Below are 16,824 nucleotides of genomic sequence, written 5' to 3'. Positions count from 1 at the left end.
TTTATCCCAATCGTTTAATATTTGCGGAATGCACGAATACGAATGGAGTGACTCATTAACGTGGGTGAAGCGAAATCAGCCTTTTCATTGGGCTAACACAACATAACATGTAAACCAGTAGTTAATGGTTAAAATTTGGATATAAATATGATTTCCCTCCAAAATTCGACCTCTTTTGCCAGAGGGTCTTTACAGAACAGTTCTGCGACGAAACTTTTAAGCTTAAGTCTCACATTTTCACATCAAGATGGATTTCAGTCGTGACTTCACCGCTGAGGAGGTTGTGTCTTGGCTTCGGAGCCATGGATTTTCTCTTGAGACTTACGATAGGATAGGTAAGCTTTAGGTTTGATTTCTCGCAACTTTACGTGGAACGGTAAACCAATTCAATTGTTGGCTTCTTTTACCTTCAAGAAAGCGACAGTATCGACGGAAAAGATCTTGAAGATATTACCCAAGATGCGGATGAGCTGCGCCATTATTTTCCCAAGATAAAAGAGCGTCTAAAGTTCAAGAAACTGGTGATTTCCGCAGAAACTGCGGACGACCAAATTGCTTCGATGGAGGTAAAAATCTACAACTTTATCATTTTTACCGCCAAATGCGTGCAAAGGCCTCTGGGGCATGTTGAGCCTCAGCGGCTGCCAAAAAAGTCATGCGCTCTACTTTTGGCGCTTAGATCGAGTTACAGCCCAACGGTTTTTAGCCCTCGGCACTTGGATATACAGTTGAGAATCTTACTTTTAGCTTACTGTTCTCATCTTTTGGAAAACTTCATTTTCAATTATTGAAAGCGTTAACTGATCTTTTTCTTTTACTTCTGTGTTGTGTTTTTACTTAAATACGTTTTGGTTCTTTCCGTTTCAGTGTTCAGAACCTACCTCGTCTACCATCTCTTCGTGCACATCAGCGGGCACGAGTTGCAGTGTACGTAGTGGCTCCAGTACATTCTCCAGTACAAGTACGCTTGATTTTTCTAGTTGTGGCAGCGTCGACGAAGATTGGGAGATTTCAGGAAGATCAAGCCCTGTATTTTCTTCGACTCCGAAGGAAAAGGGGCAGCCAAAAGAGGACGGCTGCACACCACCTGTGAATGTAAGGCTTTTACGTGATTATATTTTCCTGCCCTGCCCGTCCCACTAGTTTCTTGAGTTCTCTTTTTTGATTTTTTTCAATTTACATTCCCAACTATTTAACTTTTGTTGTTGTTATGGATACTGATAAAATTATTTCCCATTTTCAGATTCTATAAACAAAATATATAGAAATCTACCATGCTGAAGTGTCATATTAATATATTTTTATTGTCCTTTCCTTTCATTTGCATATGGGAAAAGTGCCTCACTAGCCAGAAAAACTTGTTGCAGTAGCCAGTTGATTACGTATTTGTTTCATAAAGATTCTCTGCATTTTATTTATCATTACAGGAAGAAAAGAAAGCTACTACCGCTTCAAACAGCGAGAGGAGCAAGAAAAGCTCAGAAGATAAGGTGAGACCGGAATCAATGAATGTCTTTCGCCTTTGTGTGTGTTGCTGGTTTGCACCTGACATCAGGGCTGTCATGTTAGGTGTCAAGAACAAAAGCATTTTCCTCTGCTGGGAACCGAACTCTTAATTTTCACGTAAATTTTTCAAAAAAAAGTGCTTTGTTTGACCCCAACACGGCCGCCTTGTCATACGGTTGCAAACTAAGAAAATATTAAACTCCAGGCAAAGTAAATTCCAATGTCCCTACCCTCTGAACAACAATGACCAATGTTAACGAAATATGTTACAATGTACATCTGAAAGTCAAGATGTCAGTGGCTCATTCGCTAAAATAAGATCTTTCCATTTAGGTTCTCCCTGGATGGCTGTCAAAATTCCATCTCCCATCACGGGTAGGTTATATATGTATAGGTGACCTTTGAAGGCTGTGCGGGAAAAAAATGAAGGAAGCCATTTTTAAGAGAATTTAGTAGATGCAATTTTTCTGAGTTGTGTTGTTTCAAGTACCTGTATTGTTTTCACTCAAAGTTCTCCATGTACACTCTACGTATTGTTGTCGCTCACAAGCACTTAAACCAATAGAGAAGTAGAAAATCAAAAACAGATGGAGCTCTAAATGGTACTGTTCACTACCAAGAGAAACAAACTGGTAGAAGTATTACTACCAGGATGCTTTATGATTTTCCTTTCATGGCCAGTTTATATAAACATATGGAACATCTGAAAATGCATTATTTAAAATTTTTTGGAAAAAATTTACTTATTTAGTTGGCAACCATCACTAAAAGTACCAATGAGGGTACTACAATGTGTGTTGGTGACAAAAAAATTGATGGACTTGTTCTTTTTCAGTTTTCTGCTTCAGTTGAAACTGGGCTAAAAGCTGGATTTTTAACAGCTAACCAGAAAAGCGAGTTTGTCCGAGAAGTTTGTATAAGTATAAATCATTTCACAAGCCACCCCAAGAAGACTGAAAGGGAGTTCATTGCCAAGCAAATTATTGCTAAATATCCTTGCATGGTCAGCAAGGTATTAGTTGATTCTGATACAGAATGGGTATGTACAATAGTCAAACTAACACAGGTCAAAATAACATTATACAGTTCTCTTAAAGCTGTCTTGAAGAATTCTTTCTTAATTAGTACTCTAGTAACTATTTAAAATCTTTCTTTTCTTAATTGTAAAGGTTATTACTTAAACTAAAATGTATATGCACATCAAAGGTATAGACAAAAGTTAAATTTTTCTAAGGATACAGAAAGTCACGGTTGAGTTAATTTATCCACTAAGTTTATTTTTATTGTGTGTTACATTTATCATTGATTTGGCAATTTGATATGAGCTGCTGTGAACTCCTATTTTAATTACAGTGTTGCATCACTCACTTCTTTAACAACTTGGCTTTTACGTTAGATATGTTGCAGCTAGTTATTTGGTATTCTGTTGTGGTACTCTCCTCTTTTTTATACATTGAGGATTGTAAGAAAAAGATTTACATGCATAGGTAATGTTGTGCTTAATTTTTTTTTTATCCTTGGTTGAAATTATAATTATTTTTCTTGTTTCAGACTCAATATCATAAATTACGATACCCATAAACAAAGGAAAATATAATTTCAACCAAGGATAAAATTGAACCACAACAGCTAACATCAACATTTTGTCTTTCTTTCAGGGTTACTTAGAATTGAAAATATTCAATCGCATGAAGAAAATACAGAAGCCCAAACGCCTCGCAGGAACTAGGGACAGTCAAAGTGACCCTAAGCCAAAAAAGCAAAAAACAAACACACACTTGGTCAGCAGTGCCAGATTTGCCTGAGGGGGAGTCAGTGGACTCCTTAAGGACGTATGCCAACGAAAATCTTGACGAGATCAAGAAGAATCCTAAAAAACATAAACTCCATAAGGAGTTTATGGACAAAACATTTGCCCTTCGCCGCCGTGACATCTTGACGGCACCTAAATTGGTGAAAGATGTGCTTAAGGAATACCCCTCACTTACAAATTTCACCCATGTAAGTATCTGGTTAATTTGTTTCTGTCTGCAAGGTTTAAATTTCATGTCCATGTTTGGCTAATACTATTTTTTGCTGTGAGTTATAAAACACTTGAGTTACTATAGTTTACCTATTGGAAGAAAAACATGTACTGTGTGTGGGATTTGTAGGTCCTACAACTCCATTTCTCTAGTACGTTTAAGAGCTGGCCCCCCTACACACACATGCTCCACCCTCCTTGTTTCCTTTGAGATTATTGTTTAACACTTACTCCTATATTAAAGTTAAGTGCAAACTGGTTGGTTTCATTTGGGTAGATTTAAATGTTGAACAAAACTCAGGACTAGTTTACAGAGCTAGAAATAATTCCTGGACAGTCTCCAGACACAGTGACCAGCTCAGTCACGTATCATTTCTGGCCGGCCATGTAATTAAATTATGCATAAAATTAGGGGATAAAATTTAAGATAATTTTTTAAATGGGAGACTGATCAAGAACATGTACATTCCTCTCTCTAATGTTCCAAGTAATACACCATTGTCAAAAACACTGTGTAACATGATGTCTCCTGTTTGACTTTTTCAAAGCTTAAAGCTGAATTATGCCGCATCTTTGATGACAACGACATCCCCACAAAAGTTAGGGAAAAGTAACAGATGTGGCAGCAGCGTATCTTAAAGTACGCTGCAGGTAGCAAGGACAAGGTCATCCTTAACATCATGGGGGAGATGGAAGCTGCTCTTGGGGACAAGGAATGTGACAGAGAAGGTAAATATAACTTTTTTCATCAATTGCTACAAGATAATATACAAGATTTTGAATAAAATTATTGTGCATTAATTCCACCAGGCCAATTACAGTTGCAGTTCTCGACTAATAAGACTAATCTTGGTGTGCTTTAATTATTAAAGCACACCAAGATTATCTAAATGATACACATTTGATTACATAATTACCTTATTTATTTGAATAAAGTGTAATGGGGCACGTTTCTCGAAAGGCCCCAAAAACTTTTCAGGCCTGAAGGCAAATTTCAAAATTTAAACCTGTTGAATAGGAGTACAGTTCCTATGCTAGTTTCATTGTATTATTTTCAAGGCAAACGTCCGTGAGTACAGTGTAAGCCAGTGATTCTTTAGGTAGAGCTAACAAACATAGGCTGCACTTAAGGTGGCACACCCATGGGTGCAGTGTAACCCAGTGATTCTTTAGGTAGAGCTAACAAACATAGGCTGCACTTTAGGTGGCACACCCATGGGTGCAGTGTAACCCAGTGATTCTTTAGGTAGAGCTAACAAACATAGGCTGCACTTTAGGTGGCACACCCATGGGTGCAGTGTAACCAAGTGATTCTTTAGGTAGAGCTAACAAACATAGGCTGCACTTTAGGTGGCACACCCATGGGTGCAGTGTAACCCAGTGATTCTTTAGGTAGAGCCAACAAACATAGGCTGCGCTTTAGATGGCACACCCATGGGTGCAGTGTAACCCAGTGATTCTTTAGGCAGAGCCAACAAACATAGGCTGCACTTTAGGTGGCACACCCATGGGTGCAGTGTAACCCAGTGATTCTTTAGGTAGAGCCAACAAACATAGGCTGCACTTTAGGTGGCACACCCATGGGTGCAGTGTAACCCAGTGATTCTTTAGGTAGAGCCAACAAACATAGGTTGCACTTTAGGTGGCACACCCATGGGTGCAGTGTAACCAAGTGATTCTTTAGGTAGAGCTAACAAACATAGGCTGCACTTTAGGTGGCACACCCATGGGTGCAGTGTAACCCAGTGATTCTTTAGGCAGAGTTAACAAACATTTGCTGCACTTTAGGTGGCACACCCATGGGTGCAGTGTAACCCAGTGATTCTTTAAGTAGAGCTAACAAACATAGGCTGCACTTTAGGTGGCACACCCATGGGTGCAGTGTAACCCAGTGATTCTTTAGGTAGAGCTAACAAACATAGGCCGCACTTTAGGTGGCACACCCATGGGTGCAGTGTAACCAAGTGATTCTTTAGGTAGAGCTAACAAACATAGGCTGCACTTTAGGTGGCACACCCATGGGTGCAGTGTAACCCAGTGATTCTTTAGGCAGAGCTTACAAACATAGACTATACAGGTGTACATCAGATGGTAACAAGTTTTCCAGTTAAAACTTTGTCATAAAGTGCTATACCATGGCACTTCGACTATTTCATTATCGCGCTTGTTTTGACGCACAATTGATAGTCAGGAGAAGTCGTATTGTCTAAAACCATAGCAAAAGACAAATTTACACACATCACAGCGTTAAGGTAAGGTAATACATGGTATTTCCTTTAGGTACATTTACATTTTCTGTTAGGTTATAAGCGATTAAATCGCATGCAGCGACGAACAAAACGCGAAGCCATCAGATATTCTAGAACCATGTTATTTACAGTCCTGTGCTTTATTATTGCTTAACTAACTAACTACGCGCTGATGGAAACAAGTTTCGGCTGCTTTAAATTTTGAAACATTTCACTGGTACTGTATAGTCATAATTGCAGCGGAAAGTTAGCACGCGAGCAGGGCGATTCTTCTGTGGTTTCTGTAGTGTGGAAGATATTACGGTAATGAGGCTCCCGAGGTCCGTTCTGGAAATCACAACTACATGTAGGATGAAATGTATTTTGCGTGCAGACGTCTCCTTTTCCAGGTTAGGTTAAATAAACCGTACCAACGGTTTTTTTAACAAAGCTCCCGCGAGACGGTTTCTTGGTGATTTTATTAATTTTTCCGATCCATTTTTTTTTCATCTCTATTTTCGCAGCTTTTGCGATACAAACTAAATTCATTTTTAGTTGTGATGGCATTACACTGCTTAATCATGACGGCTTTGGAAGAAACTGAATTTATTGCGCTTCGCGATTTCGCAAAATCGCTGCAGGAATTAAAAAACATTTTCTTTCAAAAAAGCGTTTTCACACTTCTTTCTATAGTCAATTATCTCGTTTGTCTCGTTTTCTAAAGGTCCTTGAGAACAGAATAAGACAATATTTTATAACCGACAACCTACAAACCTGATTTTTGACCAGATCGAAACAAAACTGACCTCTGAAATGGAAGAAGAAAAGCCTTTTATTTTTGCCGGCTTCGGCCTGCCGACACAATCGTGTCTGTTTTGCTTTCATATGATGACATTTTCCTGACAGAAGGGTGTCGGGAAAAACACCTCGCGCTGATCATACGTGACAAAATCCGCCGCGCCTAAGCTAATTAAGAAAAGTCTCCTCGAAAGCTCCATACAATTCCTTATAACAAAATTATAAGGAATTGTATGGAGCTCTCCGGGATACTTACAGTGCAAGCCCTGTGTGTCTTCTCATGGTTTTGTGGAAAAACAATGAATTAATTAAATAAATAAATTTGTCAAACAGTGAATCTAGAGGTTCAAAGTCAGTGAAGAAATAGTATTTGATACTCCTCTTGTGTAATTCAGTATTTTTTAATTTGTCCGGTGGGAGGGGGTGTGTGCTTATTAAATTTTTCTACCAGGTGTGTTTTAATAATATTTTTTTTTCTTTATTTAAATGTCAGAAATGAAAAGCCGGGCATCCTTCTTGGTGATAAACAAGGTTCTGCGGAATCGCGGCGGCAGGAAGAAAGGAACCCAGGAGGAAGTTGTCAGTATTGTAGAGGTAGGAAACTTGGAAATAAAGTTCTCAAACTCATTAATTATTCATAAAATCACATTCAAAATCACAACCATGACACTGAGTGGTTTGGATATTGTATACTAATTACCAAAACATTCTGCGAGTTTCATCTTTGACTTTTTTTCCAAGAATTCTTGTTCTTTTGAGAAGGTAAATCAAAAACTCCACTCTGTGTTTAGTCCAAAATCCAGTCATCTCAAAGTCAGCTGTGCCTCATTCTTTAACCCGTGATTATTCCTGATATTGTGGTATGAAAATACTGTAGGGTCGCCAGCGATAAACATAATTGCAACAAACAAAATACAGTATATTGGAAGTATACTTATAATCTAAAATGAAATACCACATTTATTTCCTAAGTGCCCTAAGCTTTAATAATTAAACTCTTTCTCAAGGTCTACAAATATTAGACCTTGAGAGTGGATGCTTATTAACTTTTTCTACCTTTGGGACAGGTGCTTACTTAAATAAATTTGATAAGCCATTTATTTTGTGACAAAATTATTAACAGTACAATAATGCAGGTGTATTGTTTAAAAGAAGGGTTGACCATACTGACTTAATGTGTGGTTATGAACATTTTGCTATCATTTCTAAAATTGTAACATTATGTTTTTTTGTATTGCAGAGGGATGCAGAAGTGGATGATGCAATAGCAGGATTTGTCCAGCCCCAGATTTTAATTGTCGGAGATATCTTTGACATAGATATCATTTATATTGTGGCAGAGGGAGGAATTATTTGCCAACTCCCCCAGAAATCGATTTTAGATGCTCTGCTTGGATTGCTGGGGAGTTTTTACATTTTTAATGTCTCATATAATCAAAGCAAAGCCATCCTAACTTTCCTGGAGCAGGCTTTGCTGGAAATTGGACGAGGGCAGACCCTTGTCACTGTTTCATCCTTTTTTAATGACTTGGCAAGCGCCTGAGTTCTTCAACTAGGACCTTAATCTTTGTTATTTTCATTCTATGGAATCCTTTGTTGCATGGTATTTCGGTACATGTAGTTCTCTTTATTTGTTTTTGTTTTTGTTTTTTTTTAGGGTAAAATTCAAACACTTAAAACATACTTAACATAAGCAGCAACCTTTTATTACCTCATTATTAACTTTTTTTTGATAGTTTGTTTTGCTAAACATATTGTCCATGCTGTATAGCCTGCGTGGCAGGCGCAAAAAGGGGAGGGGAGGGGAGGGGGGAGGGAGAAAGTGAAAAGGGAAGGGAGCGCCTGCTCTTTCGCTGGGTAGCCCAACAATTCCATCTCCTGCAATTGGTCTTCGATAATACTTTTCAGTGGCGAAATGAAATGACGAGAATCGCCGCATTACCATTTAGCTCGTAGTTCTTCGCGCGTACAAACATTTGGTAAATTAAACTCTTGCCGTATCCGGTCTGCAAAACCGCCAGAACATCTCTGTCGGCTAAAAGAGCCCTTACTACTGATTCTTGCTCTGGTTTTAAAACAGTTTCTCTCAGCCACTAGATAAATTCACATCTCTCAAAGCACTCTCTACGACATCCACGTCTACCGCTGCCATCTCGACTGTTTGTTGATTTGTGAAACACGCATTTCAATATGTTACTCATTACGGCTCAGCCAATCAGGAATTTGCGGACGCCAGCGTCCGCAGATATGAACAAAAGGGGGTTCTTAGAGCAGGCGTCCCCTCCCCCTCTCCCCAATCCCCCTCCCCTTTTTCCCTTCCCCTTATCCCCTACCCCCTACCCCTTTCGACGCCTGCTACGCAGGCTAATGCTGTAAAAAGCAATAAATAAGGTACTTACCAAGTCATTAAAAACTGGGACTAGCAGTTTAGACAAAGTCGGAGTTGTAATCAGAAGCTTTAGCATTGTTATAGCTAAAGCATTGTAGTTCATGATTGCTCTTACAACTCATTTGCTTCAATCTAGTAAGAGCAGTACACTGTCGGAGTTGTAGGCAAGAGAACGGGTTGCCACAGTCAGAGAATTGTTAACTTTCTGATGAGTGGCAACCCTGAATTCTGACAATCTTTTTTTTTGTCAAAAGGGGAGTTGTAATAGAAACCTTAATTGACTCCCATTCCGGTGAGCTTCAGTTAATGAAACCCTTTACAACTCCAATTGTTGATTTTCACTATAGGTTTTAAGTGCTCTTATGATGCTGATTATGATTTTGACTTTGTCGCATTAGTGAACACCGTTTTAAGAAGTAGTTACTTTGATCGCACGCAAGACAAGTGTCTCTCTTGGCCAATTTAATTCCTCCCGTAATTGTAATTGTTCAGTCTAGAAAAGTTGAGATTAACTGAAGATAGTGTTACATAAATAGGTTGGAACACGCGTTAACTGATGTACAGATCACAGTACACTTATTGACAACTGAATAAATGTTTGAAATAAGCCTTCGTTTTCTTTCATTGTTTGTCAATACCTCATTAAGGGAAGAAATCTGTAGGCCCCCACCCAAATTAAAAAAACCATAATGGCCCGATATGGGGCTGAATCGGCTACTTTTCGAGGGGTCGTTTTTAAGAGGGCCAAAATTTGAGGGGCTGTTTTGGCTCCTGGAAAATCCAAAGTGGCCCTAGTGTTTTTCATATTGGCTCTTTACATGGTCTAACTTGGCCCCGATGCAAGGGCCAAATTAGCCCCAAATTTTGGTACCAAAACAGCCCCATCTCAATAGGGCTGAATTGGCCCCCAAAACAGTACCGTTCTGGACTCACCCGTTTCGGCCCCATTTTTGGGGCCGAATGGGCTCTTTTCATTTTAAAGTGCACTTTTTACATGACATAAGCAGCCTAGCTGCAGCGTTCTGTACTCTTTGCAACTTAGCTATTTCACAGTTCGGTAATTCATAGAGAAGTCCATTACAATAATCAATTCTACTTGTAACGAAGGATTTAGAAAAGGTTTGTTGACTTAATTGGAGCTATGGCGCTAATTTTGGAATGTTGACTCTCGATTTGACATGTTGAATTTTGACAGTATAAACACGCCATAGTAATAAGGGTTAGATCTCGGATCCACTTGTACTGGAAGGCGACAAAGGCATGAATTGTTCCATTTATATGTAGCCCTTTGTCTTTAAGGATAGTGTAAAATATCTGCTGTATCTTGTGGCCAAAAGGTAATATTTGTGGTACAAGGGAGGCCCTCTTCACTGGTTGTTATTAGCCACATCTGTTATCTAAACAGACAGGGCCAATTATTTAAACAAAGTCTAAGTTAACCTGTGTTTGAGGCTGAGCCACGGTTAAGACGTTGTCTCGATAAACAATGGTTGAACCATGTTTGAAATACATTATTAAACCGTGACTGAGCTAAACAATGTCTCACAAGGAGCATTGTTTGTGGGGTTATTTGTATGCACATTTAATTCGCTGTTGGAAGTTGTGACTCAATATGGTCGCTAAATCCGGTCAAACCACCAATTTATTAAAGAATAAAAACTGTTAATAACGGCAGTGGGAAGAGAATTTCCAGAAGTAAAAAGGAAAGGATACGACAACAAAACGTGGAAAAAGTTAAACTCTCAAAATCCAAATTGTATCAAACGGAAACTAAAACTCCAATCCAAGAATACGATTCGCAAAGAAAAGCTAGTCGAGAAAAAGCTCTCAGTTTGTATTGAAGTTACTCGCAAGAAAAAAGCAAATGTCACGAAAAAGGAGGGAAAAGAAGGATAGCAGTACAGTAATTTTTTGAACGCCCCCCAACAATGAAGCTATCACTTGGTATATGTCAAGTTTTCGAGGAATGACAGGGAATGTTCTTTTCGCTTCGCAATCGCCCTTGAAACCTCGTGAATGCCTCAGTGTATGTATACAGCAAATACAGAAACACCAATTAAATCGGCAATGATCTGCTCGAAAGTTGGCCCCTAGCCGTTGAATAAAAACTCAAAGCAATAAAAACTTGCAGCAACGTTGTAAGCGGTAGACTTCTCCTTGTGTAATGCAGAAAGATTTTTGTCCAAAATTATTCAGGTCAGTGACTGAGTCTTTTCTATGAGGCAGAAACGCAAAACTATCCCTAAGGTGCGGAATTTGTTGAACATGTACTTTGCGTTGATTGAGGTAGTCTCTTTTTCTCTGAACTCTCTGTTGTTCAGTAGTCCGTCTATTTCAAGTCATTTAGAAATGAACGACCATGAAAAAACCGTAAATCAAGGTTTAAACGTACCTGCGAGCAGGTTTAACTTTCTGTTGTTCCTTAGTCGGTGTTCAGACATGGTTTAAAGAAGCTTAGGGAGAACAGTGTTTAAATAATTAGCATTCATGGTTTAAACATGGGCGAGACAATGACTTTCATAAATGCTGTCTAAACTTGGTTTAAATAACCAGCCCACAATGTTCTGAAAAAAGTCGCTGAGGTGTTTGCTAAGAAGCACCCAAGGAGGTTTGAGTTTGGCGCACCACTGAAAGATCATGATGATTAGCAGCAAAACTAGCGAATAATACAGATTTACAACTTTTATTCTTATTTTTCTTTCTATTTAATGACATTGACATATGCTATTCTCTAAAATTGTAAAAGCAAGTAGTCTTTGTAAAAAAAAAAGGCGGCAAAAAGGCTAAAGGAATCAGATGGAAGTTCAAAAAAATTGAAAAATATCCATATTCTTAATGTAGTCTCTGACAATCCAATTTTACCCCTGGAGAGTTGCACCTCCGGCCTCGTTTGGTTCGTCTCCTTGTTGAATCGCACCCCCGTAAAAAATAATGGGTACGTGCCTGCTAAGGTGAGATTCTCGTCAATGTAGACTCCTAGTAATTTGATTTGCTCTAGATATGTTACATGAAGCTTTTCTGTTATTGTAAGAGGCAATTGCAAATGTACATGACATACACGTGGTCTCAAATTACCATTAAATCCTGGTTATTCCAAAAATGGGTGTTCGGTGTTTTACAAGCTTGTTGTACACTTTTTTCAGACATTCGAAATCTTCAGATTCATCAGCTCTTGAGCGTTCTGAAACAATTTGTGAAAGATTTTAAAAATAATACACAATTATTGCGGAATTTTTTAAGGACAACGATCACCGCTTCGTTTTTTAGACTTTGCATCATCTTAAAGACACTGGTTAACAGGAGGATACTGACCATGTGCCGCTAAAACTGTACCCCATACGCTGTTGGCGCTTTCTCCTTCCTCTCCCAAAGTATCTGTCCCACCTGGGAAACCTGATAAGTTCCTGAAAATTAACAAGGAGGTTTTTCGTTTACTTATACCTCCTCACTATACCAAAATACTAAGAAATCCAAATGGACATTATCTTTCGTTTGTAAAGGCTGAAAGTATGGAACTGCTTTTTTGAGGCTCTGTTTAAAATCACAAATTCTGTTGTAGAAACAGAGGCCTTAAGAAGTGACTTACTGCCACTGATGATCCATAAATGATGACCTTGAAAACGAAATCCACAATTCTTTGCTTGAGTGAATGATGATGATGTTTATTGAGGATGCCAGCTTGACTTAAACCAGTGATTTACAGGGTCCTCTTTGACTAAAATCACTAATAGAAACAATTATGTTCCAGTTTAGAGTTCAAAAAATTTATGTGATAAAAGTTTAAAAAATAATAAAAGTTCTAAAAAATAAGATGTACGTGAATAAATATAAAACTAAAAGTCTAAAATCATACATTTACTAACATACAAGTAAGTAGCAAGTATTTACTTATTAACAGGTACTTTTAAAGTCACTTTGGAAGGGTGTCGTTTAAAACTGGATAAGGAGGCGGCTTCCCTAAGTGACAGGTCAAGGGAATTCCACTCATTTGCAGCAAAGTTGTTACTGGTCCATCTTAAGGGTAAGAGCTTTTCGTTTTGTCCCGTTTAGTTATTAACTCACTTCTTCTGCAGTTGGTGTGTTCTAGTTAATCATATATGTAAAGAGAAAAAAAGCGATTTTTTTTTCATTTAAATCACGTGTAATTATGAAAATATTAGTTGAATTCAGTACTGTTTAATATTGCGTCAATTTAATTGGATGAAGGTATTTTAAGTGTAATCAGAAACTCATAAGGGGTTGAAACGTGTAACTCGCGTTCAATGCTCGTGAATATTCACTTTTACCATATTTGGAAACCTTAGTGACAGATATCCATTTTCAACAAAATGGCTGCCGCGCGATCGCCATGTAGATGTTTTAAGACAAGAGTTCTGCATTTCAAGGCTTAAAATTCACCGTTAAAAGACAAAAAATGGAAAGAGAAAGATCCAAAGAATGCCTAGCATTCTTTTTGTGGAAGAAGGGAAGATTTTCATCAAGAAATCGTCCTTCAAGGAATTCAACCTTGTTTTCAGGACGGAGCGCATGGTCTGTTTTGAAATGCAACCAAGGCAGTGAAGTTTTTCAGGTACGTTTTGCACTCGGTGGCCAAGACAATTACGTTTTTGAAAGGGAATTTATGTATTTTTAAATGTTTCATAGACGTTTTATAAATTGTTCTCTTCGGCAATAGAGAAAAATTACAAAATGTGCCCCGATTTGAGATGCATTTTGTGTTGAATTTTGCCATGTGCTCAGCCAATTTCACTTGCGTGAACGGATCCACGATCCAGATAGTGTTTTCCGAATTGCCTTAAAGGATTGACTTTTTGGACTTTGAATAAAAATTAAAATTAAAATTAGCTCAAAACACGATCGATTACACGCATCACTCTTTGCGAAGATGTTAGGTTCAGGTTTTGGACACTTTTCGATACGCAGCTAATGAGTTTTATTCGAAAATATTTTTTACTGTTTATTCTAGACTTTAAATATGAGAATTTTAAAAGCCTATTAGCAGCATAAGTTTACTGTGCAGAGGGTCAACGAGGCATCGTTTTTTGAAGTGACAACTTCAAGTAGTTGCGAGGACGTCAATGGGTTTCATAATGTTACGTTTGGCCCGGGTGATAAGGCAATAATATCCTGCTCAGTGTTTCGGTAAGATTCCTGGTCTCAAGCTTTGAAAGCTTTCTCGGCTTTCGGGAGTTTTCCCCCTGTTTGTCGCCCATTTTTTTAAGCGGGCGCGGGAACCTGAAGGAAAATTTTTTTTACGAAGTTTGATTGGTCAGTTATCTCTTCTTCTCGTTCCATATATGGTACTTTCGAAAATGAATAATCACGAGCATCGGACAAAGCAAACATATGAGAGTTACACGTTTCAACCCCTTATGAGTTTCTGGTGTAATACAACTTCGTCCTGGTTTTAATAATCTCATTTTATTGAGTTTGCTAGAAATTTTGTGAGTAAGTGCCTAATGTGGACTTGCAGATGCAACAAAGAAAGTACAGAGAAGTGGTTTTCGCTAAATTTAGTGAAATATGCCTCACATTCACTTAAGATTAATGCATTTTTTTTTCCTCTGGTTTCACAATTCTGTACTTGGATTTTCGTAAGTTATTTCTTTGCTTTGTGTATCGTATTTTAAGCTGTAAAAATGTATTTAGTAAATCATGTCTGTCTAGAGTGTTGACAGTGGTTGACATAGTTTAAACAGATGATCAAAGACTATGGCCTTGTCTACACTTATCTAGATATTTTTTAATCTTCAACTAGTTTTTTCCAGGTATCTCTTCCATCCACATGCATGTCAGAGTAAAAGATTAATTTTCTTATGGACCTGTCTCTCAAACAAGCACTATATTAAATTGAGCACTACAGAAAATACAATAACATATAATGATACTCTTTGTGTGCAAGTCCAAAATTGTGCATAATCAGCCTAGTCCCTAGGCGTTTTCGGCTCGGTCAATCCTGGACTCTACCGTGATGCGATTTAACGTAAACGATTTAATTTGTTCGATTTAGAGGGAAACTGTTCCATTTGGAAGGTATCCAATCAATTTGAAAAGTATCTGATCGAATTAACCCGTCTGCTACGAGAAAATGGCACTCAATTTAGAAAAGGTTTGTTGACTGAATTAGAGCTATGGCGCTCATTTTCGAATATTGACTCTCGATTTGACATGTTGAATTTTGACAGCATGAATGCGCCATAGCTACAAAGGGTAGATCTCGGATGCACTTGTGCTATAAGGAGATACAGGCATGAATTGTTCCATCTATGTGTAGCCCTTGTTCTTTAAGGATAGTTTAAAATAACTGCTGTCTCTCGTGGCCAAAAGGTAATACAAGGGAGGCCTTTTTCACTGGTTGTTATTAGCCACATCTGTTATCTAAACAGACAGGGCCAATTATTTAAACGAAGTCTAGGTTAACCTGTGTTTAAGGCTGAGCCACGGTTCAGACGTTGTCTTGATAAACAACGGTTAAACTATGTTTGAAATACGTTATTAAAACGTGACTGAGCTGTGTTTTGTTCTGTCAATGCTAAACAATTTCTCACAAGGAAATACATTGTTTGTGGGGTTAATTGTATGCACATTTAATTCCCTGTTGGAAGTTGTGACTCAATATGGTCGCTAAATCCGGTCAAACCACCAATTTATCAAAGAATAAAAACTGTCAATGACGGCAGTGGGAAGAGAATTTCCAGAAGCAAAAAAAGAAAGGAAACGACAAAACATTGCAAAAATCCAGATTGTACCAAACGGAAACTGAAACTCCAATCCAAAGAACACGATTTGCAAAGAAAGGCTAGTGGAGAAAAAGCTCTCAGTTTGTATTGAAGTTATTCGCAGGAAAGAAGCAAATGTCACGAAAAAAACAGAAAAGAAGGATAGTCAGCAGTACAGTAATTTTTAAACGCCCCCCAGCAATGAAGCTTTCATTTGGTATATATCAGGTTCCCAACAAATCACAGGGAATGTTGTTGTCGCTTCACAATCGCCCTTGAAACCTTGTGAATGGCTCAGTGTATGCAGTAAATACAGAAACACCAATTACATCGGCAATGATCTGCTCGAAAGTTGGCCCCTAGCCGTTGAATAAACTCTCAAAGCAATAGAAACTTGCAGCAACGGTGTAAGCAGCAGTCTCCTTGTATAATGCTGAAAGTTTTTTGTTAAAATATTTAAGAGGTCACTGACCGAGTCTTTTCTATAAGGCAGAAACGTAAAGCTATCCCTAAGGTGCGTAATTTGTTTCACATGTACTTTGCGTCGATTGTGGTAGTCTTTTTTTGTGTTAAGTCTCTGTTGTTTAGGAGTGCGTCTATTTCAGGTCATTTAAAAACGGATGACCATGAAAAAACCATAAATCAAGGTTTAAACCTACCTGTGAGTAGGTTTAACTTTCTGTTGTTCCTTAGTCGGTGTTTAGACACGGTCTAAAGAAGGTTAGGGAAGAACAGTGTTTAAATAATCGGCATTCATGGTTTAAACATGGGCAAGACAATGAATTTCATAAACGCTGTCTAAACTTGGTTTAAATAACCAGCCCACAATGTTCTGAAAAAAGTCGCTGAGGTGTTTGGTAAGAAGCACCCAAGGAGGTTTGAGTTTGGCGCACCACTGAAAGATCATGATGATTAGCAGCAAAACTAGCGAATAATACGGATTTACAACTTTTTTTCTTATTTTTTCTTTCTATTTAGTAACATTGACATATGCTATTCTGTAAAATTGTAAAAGTAAGTAGTCTTTGTAAAAAAGGAACCGAAAAGGCTAAAGGAATCAGATGGAAGTTCAAAAAATTTGAAAAATATACATATTCTTAATGCAGTCTCTGACAATACAATTTTCCCCCTACAGAATTGCACCTCTGGCCTCGTTTGGTC

The 16,824-nt window shown here is 38.1% G+C and overlaps 1 pseudogene; it reads left to right on the top strand.

Annotated features, from left to right (window-relative positions):
• Window positions 1–247: 247 nt before the first annotated feature.
• LOC140927167 (uncharacterized) lies at window positions 248–8,288 on the top strand (annotated as a pseudogene).
• Window positions 8,289–16,824: the final 8,536 nt, after the last annotated feature.

The sequence above is a fragment of the Porites lutea genome, chromosome 1 (assembly GCF_958299795.1).
Source record: "Porites lutea chromosome 1, jaPorLute2.1, whole genome shotgun sequence".
Lineage (NCBI taxonomy): Eukaryota > Metazoa > Cnidaria > Anthozoa > Scleractinia > Poritidae > Porites > Porites lutea.
The sequence above is the reverse complement of the archived record's forward strand: the minus strand, read 5'-3'. Positions and strand labels throughout refer to the sequence as shown.